Here is a 6,976-nt window from a genome sequence, read left to right as displayed (position 1 = left end):
TAAGCATTTAATTTATAGTTTACTTTTAGTAAGCTAGTTATCTTCCCCTCCCATCTATATTTTTCTTCAATTTTATTACATCCTTTGAGAAAATGTGATTTGTTATCCCATTATCTGTCTTGATAGGCTTAGTTCAGGATATTTTATTTTATTCTAATTTCTGTTTACTATCAACTAATTGGTGCTTCTAGGGAAACAGATTAACTCTACTATGTTTAACCAGAAATTTAAGTAATACTTTTTCCCCTTATTACATATGTTTTATTTGATTTCTAATTGTATCTCCATGTCTTATTCAGGTATTTGGGGAAAGGTTAATACTCTCAACTCAGGCAAAGCAAAGAGGAATATAGAATAAAAGTCAGAGAAATTTCAAGGAATTAAAACACAAGTACAAGTGGCCTTCGAGGAACTGTAAGTCAATACATTAATTCAGTAGTGAAGAGAGGCATCAAGTAGCTAGGGGATTCATAGACTTTGGGATCATTCTTTTTTTAAATTTTATTTATTTTAATTAGTTTCAAGTATACAGTGCCTTGGCTAGACATCTATATAGTTCATAAAATGATCCCCCCAATTGCTCCCTTCCTCCCCTCGCCCTCCACTTAGCCAACCTATTAATGCAAACTGAATTCCCTATGCCGTGCTCCCCATCCCTGTGACCATCTATCAACTACTAATTTTTACTTCTTTAAACTTTCGCCCCATTCTCCCAGCTCCCCAACCCCCTCTCCTCTGTCCATCACCAAACTGTCCACTATATTTGTGAGTCTGCATATAAGTGAAATCACATGGTATTTATCTTTCTCTGTCTGACTTATTTCACTTAGCATAATAATGGCTGAGTAATATTCCATTGTATATATGAACCATAATTTCTTTATCCAATCATCTGTAGATGGGCGTCTATGTTGCTTCCATATCTTGGCTATTGTAAATTGTGCTGCCATGAACATTGGAGTGCATAGATCTTTACAAATTATTGTTTTGGTTTTCTTTGGATAAATACCCGATGCCGTTGCTGTGTCAAAAGGTATATCCATTTTTAACTTTTTGAGAAAACTCCATACTGTTATTCATAGCAGTTGTACCAATTTGCAATCCCACCAACAATGTATGAGGGTTCTCTTGTCTCCTCATCCTCAGCAACACATGTTGTTTTATAATTTATCGCTGAATTATTCTTGAAGGTATTCAATTATGAGCAACAACACAATAGTGTGTGAGGCAAATTGTGTGTGTATGTGCAGGGAACACAGATATATGAGTATACATGTATTTTAAGAAAGAAACAAGAGAGGATATTCATACATGCTGGAGTTTAATCAAATTGCCTTTTTCATATGACTGTTTTGTGGAACTAAATAAATATACATTATCAACTTCTGTGATCATTTGACCTCATGATGTCTCATCTTATACTGTTATGGACAAGAATATGTATCATTTTGTATCCCTATTTTCATTTAATGAAATCTCTTTTGTTTTTACATTGTTTTAAAACCATTTTATCCTGAAAAAAATTTTCTTAAAATAACTTTTTAAAATCAACTATTTAATCAATTTACATTTTCTAATATCATCTCATATTTTAACATATGTTAATAAGAATTTGCATGATCTATTTGTTCAACAAAATTTCTATGATCAAGTTTGAGCAATATCTCTGTTATCAACATCTGACCCTTTACATTTTAATTTTAATTCATTATTGTTTTATATCTTATTTTTTACTTTTATTATCTTTATTATGTTATGAATGAATGTAGAGTATAGAGTATATCATACTTTTTAAAACTTAAGCACCATCTCTCATATGTATTTCAAGAAATACTTCTCCAGATGGTAATAAGTTTCGTAAAAAAATCATTATCAAATATTTTTTTTTATATCTATTCTACCTTTACTATTCCAAAGCATGTTGCACACTGTAGACTCTGGAAATTCTTGCAAGAGTCTTATCAGAATCTATATGCTGAACTTACTAAAACATGATAAGAATATTACTTAAAATATTTATCTTCTTATTCATATCTCTCTACTTCTTCTCCCTCCTTCTTTTCTTATTTTATATATATTGTCATCACTTAAAACAATTATATTCTTCAATTTGGGAAGTACCCAATTGGAGAAACACCTCCTTGTATTAATATGTTTTTATATTCCATTTTTAAAAGCTCTTTACTAAGTGATTTTCCTTACTCTGAGATGTGTATGATATCACTGTACCAGACAAATGGACATGAGCCAATCCTAGCTAACAGCATGTGTTGCCCCTATTTTGTCATTGAGGTTATAAAGTAAATTGAAATGTGAGTCATTTACTCTGGAATGTCTTCTCTCTGTTCGATCAATATAATTATTAATAAATTTCTCCCTAAAATAAAATATATGTATATATATAAAATATTAACACTAAGAAAAAACAAGAGATGTTTCCTGCTTTCATTTAACATCATGAAAAGAGACCCATATGATTGAGTTATATTACCTAAAGTCATCCTAAAACTGGTAATCCAATTTCCTGGTTCTAAAATTGAGGTGGTGGTTTTTTTTTCCCAACTTCAATTCTACTATTGATGTATTTTATGCTCATATTACTCACAATCAGGACAGTTAGATTACTATCATTACTGCGTGAGTTAAAAATTACTTTGTAAATTTTTGACTACTCTTAAATCCATCCAGAAATTAGTAAATTGAATTATTCTAATTCTAGAAAATTAGAAAGTGAGCATAACATTGAACTTACTATATCAAGGATATTTGACAACAAATTTAAAATTTGAACCTCTCACTATAAGTTCCAAATTGCCAAAACAAGATACATGTTCAAATTAGAAGATACTTCAAAGGAGGGGAGCATATAAACTTTATTACAGTTGAAGGTTATGGCAGAAATCTATTTGCATGCACATGGGAAAAGAATCTTATAGGGGAAAATATTCCTTTCATAAATATTATTGAAATTTTAGACGACCATTTTTTAAAAACATAACTAGCTTATTTAATCACTCATAGTTAATTTGTGAAGTTCTATATAACAAGAAGGAAAATAGCATCTTCTTCTCAGAAAATTTTCTTTTCAATAATAAATACTCCATAAAATAAATTTCATCCATCGGAAGTAATCTTACTGTAATTCAGTTTCATATTTTCTATTAAAAATAGCAATTGTATACTGTTAAAAATAGGACACATTTATAAATTTTGTTTTAAATCTTATATTAGTGTGGTATAGTTTGTATAGTGTTCATTAGCAGATAAAATTTAAATTGTATTTTAAAATAATATTTAACTCAAATCCATATCAGTATACAAGTTGAAATAAAATAAATGTTAAAATGAGGATAAATTGACTTTAAGAAAAATAAATAATCGAAAGTAGTGATATTATGTTTTTCTCTATAAATCACTGGAAATTTCATACTTTTAAAAAAGAAAGTCACTTCTAAATTGTTATAGACATGTATTTACCTCCAGGCACCCAGTATAACAAAATGAGTCAATTTGCATTTATTCTGTGACAGGAAAATGTAGTTAACCAACCATAGAGAATATATTTTGGAAGAATTTGATTTGTGGGCTTTTTCAGATTGATAATGAATATAAAGTTTTATTCAATTCCATCTCAAGTTTATTTGGAAAACAATACTAAAAACATCTATTCTGTGATTGGAATACAAAATGATGTGTTCTCATTTAGATTTGGAATAGTTTAACTTGATTTACATATGCACAAAAGTGTTAAATGTCATGTTTTAATTTTTTTTTAAGATTTATAAGACATTGAATGACTACTCTGTGAATGGTTTATAATAGTAATTTGATTAAGTTGGAGGGTAGATAAAACATTTTAGTATAAGATTGATGTTTGACATAATTCATTTTAGCCTTAATTATTTTGTTTCTACCTATCACCATAATGTACACTTTTTATCTTTCCAAATGAGTCAAAATTATAGTTATCGCTTATGAAAACATCGTATGTAAACCATATTAATCACTTAAGAAGAAATTTGTTACTAGAGAACACAAAGTACCACATATGAAAATTTGTAGATATGAACAATTGAAATTGTCATTAAACAAACATCTCTGCATATATCACCCACAAATTTGCATCAAAACAATCTGTTATATTATTTCTCAGGTATATAAAACATGTTATATTATATGATTATCATGTAATGTTTGATGTATTATATTATATTCAATATAACTCTAAAAAGGATGCAATCTTATTTCAGTTTTTAAGTATGAATATTTTTATAATTATTTATTAATAACTGTATTGTATGAAGGTATATGTAAAAGATAGGGATGAGAGGAGAGGAAAAAAAAGAAAGTACAATTTTATCAATAATGGATGTCAATCTGAATTTTCTTATTTCATTTTATGCTAAATTCTGAAAAAACACATAGGTTTCATGAGTTGGGGTTTTCAAATTCAAAATGATCTTTATAAGCTAGCAAGAAACTATTCCACCTATAAGCTCTGCCATCATTCTGCATTTTATTTCCTGACAAGGAATCCAAGAAAAAGAGGCAGTATACCAGAAACAGTGAAATGCATTCTAAGACTTGTGACCCCAGAATTAAATTATTATTAGTTCTATGAACGAGAATAATTCTAAAAATGATACAATTTAATATTATCGGTTTTTATAAAATACTTCATTTCAGACCTTCAGAGAAATTGACAGTAGGGGTAGGAATAGGTTCTTGTGAGTGGGAAATTTCCCAGGAAATTTCATTGTGTATAATTAACACTCAAAAAAGCATATATCAGAATAACATTAATAGTGTTTGCTTTTAGATATTGATTTGTCATAAGAAATAGAATTTTTAAAATTCATAACAGAAAAATGTAGAATTAAAGGAAAATGCAAATAATACTGCAAATTACACTTGATAAAAGGCACAAAACCAAAAAATTAAGTACATATATGCAGAAACACAAAAGTAAACTTTAGCACAGGTATTTTCAAATTTGAAATATTAACTAGACACAAAATATAATCTCTCAAATATAATTAACAGTATATTTAGGCTTTGTACTCTAAAACAATAAAAATAATTTTCAAGCAGTCAGAATATATGTCTAAAATTACCAAACATGGAAATATCTAATTTTGAATAAAATTGACCCAGTTACTTGGAAATTGTGAGTAGATATATTTCTTAATCATTTTAGGATAAAATCAAAATTCTGTTATCAATTTTGAAATTGAGACATTAAAATAAAGCACATAATGGACTGTTAGGCTTAAAACTAGATTGTACTAGAAGAAGATAACATATTTGTTAAGGACAGTTTGTTTCAGACCATTTTGGAGGTCCTGGTGCTAGACTTACTCTAACATAGTGAATAACCATGAACCAAATATGTGAGGCAAAGCTTTTTAGCCACATATCTGTGTATAACTATGATACTTGATAAAAGGGAGACAAATAAGGCGAAGCTTACTTCAATCTGCCTTTCGACATTAATACACTTTCTTTTTGTAAGTTAATTTATTTTCTAACTACTGTTGACATACAGTTTTACATTAGTTTCAGGTATACAACAGTGATTAGATTTATATATCTTATGAAGTGATAACCCTGGTAAGTCTAGTACCCATCTGACACCATACATAGTTATTATAATATTATTGACTATATTCTCTATGCTGCACTTCACATACCTGTGGCTATTTTTATAATTGGCAGTTTGAGCATTTTCAAAACTGTGGCCAAAAATTTTAACTAAGGGAACAGAGAAATAGTCTTTCTGATCTCGGGACACAGATATTGAAGATCAGTTTGCAGAAACAGCTGAAATTTGTAGCGAATATTAAGGGAAAAAAAGTAACCTATACCAAAGTTTGTCCCCAAAAGAATTTATAAGACTGTCCTATACATCTTTGGCTGAGACTTGTTCTGGACAGGTGAACAAAGAGAAGTTTAAGGTCTTGAAGAGTGTAACTACTGAGGAGTTTAAAGAAAAACAGAGATATCAGTAGTTATGCATTACTTGGACATGGTGGAGTTCTGTCTATACTGAGTGAAACACATCACTGTGCACTTCAGCCATTCCTTTGTGACTCCAGAATTTCTATGTTTTAACAGTAGATGTCATGCTCTAAAGTCAGGAAACATCCTAATACTAAGGGAAAAATCTAAACAGATGCAATCTAATCAATTAAGGCCAAGAAAGAAGACAGTATCTGCTTTCATTATGCTGGGCACGCTAATGATCCTCTATTCATTTTAATGCATATTAAACTGTTTCCTTCAAAACCAGCAAGAAGATATTTTAAAAAGAAGACACGATGCAGTCAACACACAGGAAAAATATGCATGTCATTCTATGACCTGTGTTTTAGCTAAGGGCACATGTCTTGGTTCTCTCAAAAGTTAAGATATTTGGCTCTTTTAAGCTTTGATACCATTCAGTTTTACAGATTTGAAACTAACAATAGGCTGCCACACTTAATAATATAATTGAACTAGTTGAATATATTTTGATTTCTGCCTATCTTTCTAACATGACAATAAGTTACCAAGGTTTATTTATTTAATCAGCCATACGTTTGTCTGAATTACGAATGTGTTCTAAAGCACACAATTAAAATAAAAAATCTAATTTTGTAAGCAGAACTTGGAAATTACTATGATCAAGGTCTTTTGGAGTAAGGAATATTAAAAACCTGGAAATATAGTCAGGGTGTACACATAAACTACTGGATATTAAAATTTAAGTAGTTAAAATTCTGCTACTAATCACAGACTAAAATTTGTATTCCCTGTTCTCTTTCACTAAATGTTCCTATAGAAAAGATTTATACATAAAACCTCCACAATATAATAATAATTATGAAAACACAACCAAAAAATTAAAATAATTCATTTTTTAAGTTGATAACGGAAAAAATATGTAAATCCACTATTTCGATAAGTGTAGTATTTTGAAATTAATTTGTTTCCCCAG

Source organism: Pteropus vampyrus, unplaced genomic scaffold (genome assembly GCF_000151845.1).
Source record: "Pteropus vampyrus isolate Shadow unplaced genomic scaffold, Pvam_2.0 Scaffold21, whole genome shotgun sequence".
Taxonomy (NCBI): domain Eukaryota; kingdom Metazoa; phylum Chordata; class Mammalia; order Chiroptera; family Pteropodidae; genus Pteropus; species Pteropus vampyrus.
This window is presented reverse-complemented; position numbering follows the sequence as displayed.